The following is a 1,979-nucleotide window of genomic DNA, read 5'->3' as shown; positions in this document are numbered from 1 at the left end:
GGATTTTGAATCAGGCACCAAAAATGTTACAATATAGGAAACTGGTAGTATGGGTTTCACATCTGTCTACCAACTCCCTGAAATCACTTCAGTAATGTTCCATATGACAGAATTAAGCTGAACAGGAGCCAATATGCAGAAAAGCCTGCAGGTGTAGAAATGACGCAGTTCAGTCCATCTGTCATTTTACTTTGTGTTTTCTGGGGGAGGTGTGTTTCTTAATTCAAGCAAACATGGCTGGAGAATAATGAAAGCTTTTCCCCCCTATAGCCAACTAAATAGGTCAGACTTCTTTAATGATAAAAAACTGTAAGAAAACAGAATAATCTGAGTAGTAAAGATAGATTAGGAAGGAATGTATTTGCTTTTTTTTCCCCTTATATATTTTGTGAATCATGGATTGATCATGACATTTTCCTTCTCTGTTCATAAGCCTTCAGTGAGTTTCTAGTGACTTAAGTATTAGAGACAATGTGTTAATTTAATATTTAATGTCATTTACAATCTGTCTCCAAGCCTCCATATTTCACATTTTTCTTCCATGTGCTCTGATTTCAGCCAAACCAAATAACTAGCTCTTCCCATTTTGCCTTGCTCTTCTCCTGACTTTCCCCACATGCTTTGAACATATTCGCTCTGCATTTCTTTCCATCTTTTGAGTCTTCCTCTTCCTTTAAGACCTAGATAAGGTGTCACTCTCTCCATGAACCATTCCCTCATTCCTTCGACTGAAAGTGATCTTTCTCTCTCTTCCTATGATACTTAGTTTGGATCTCTCCTTTGCCACTATCATATTCTACCTCGGAGCTTGTCTCTTGGTGTACATAAAATAAACTCTCTGTTCTTCAAAGTCAAGGATAGCTTGATTTTTATCTTTGTATCCTCAGTGCCTGTGAATAAAACTAGATGTTTAATCATGTTTTTTAAAAAAAATTTTATTGAGGTATTTTATAGCATCTAAATTCTTCTCTATATCTCTTCCTGTCACCTCTGTCAAAGAGTTATCCCTTATAAAAAAAATGTTTTGCTTAATAATTTGTTTTTTTGGATTGAATTAAATTTTAAAACATGTTAAATGTTACAATGAGATCACAATGAAATGTTGAAGTGTAAAATATATTCTGCCTTCAGATATTCAAAAGAAAACCTCCTCCTCATGTCAATGAGCATTTGAAGACTTTAAATTTACTTCTTTTATATATCTATATGAAAGAAGTCTATGTGCTATCCAAGGGGTCATAAACGTAATAGATTATTGTATTGACAATATGGCAAGTCATGTAACAAAAACCTCAAATGAAGCTACCAATATCCCAGCAATGCTGAAAACATGGTCCTTGCAGTAGCCAACAGAGCCCCCTTTTCAGTCATGATGGGTGGTCTAAGATGTAGCTGAAGGTCATGATGGCACAGGGTGAGCACGAGTCAAGAATCCATTTGAAAGAGAGAAAATAAGTGTCTGGAGTTGGTACAAAATCAAGTGAGCTAGAGGCCTCACAGCATAGATCCAAAAAAAACAGAGCTTGTAGGCTTCAGATACCACCAGAATCTTTGTGGAACCATACCTCCATCATTCATTTCAGTCTGCCTCTATGGATTAGGTAAATATCACCCAAGAGAAAAACCAAATGCTAGAATATCAGTGGTACACAGGCAAAAAAGCAATCCCAATGAGAGTAAATGGAGGGAGGGTCCCTATAGACCTAAGACTTCTTCCCAATATCATGTCGTTGGACCCTGGACTCAAAATAAGATGGTTTAGTAGAGGAAAGGAGTGACATAGAGGGAAAGGTATTAGTTATTTTATCATTTTGTATCAAGCAGTAAAAGTCTTTGGATTGTAGGAAAGTGGTAGATTGGCTATCAGTGGGGAAAGTAGAACTTTAAAAGATCCTTCAGTTGAAATTAATGTGATTTTATACTGCTTCATTTTAAGATAACATTTGCGAAGTGTGTTAACTAACCCTTCTTGATTATTT

This window comes from Notamacropus eugenii, chromosome 4 (genome assembly GCF_028372415.1).
Source record: "Notamacropus eugenii isolate mMacEug1 chromosome 4, mMacEug1.pri_v2, whole genome shotgun sequence".
In the NCBI taxonomy this organism is placed as follows: domain Eukaryota; kingdom Metazoa; phylum Chordata; class Mammalia; order Diprotodontia; family Macropodidae; genus Notamacropus; species Notamacropus eugenii.
This window is presented reverse-complemented; position numbering follows the sequence as displayed.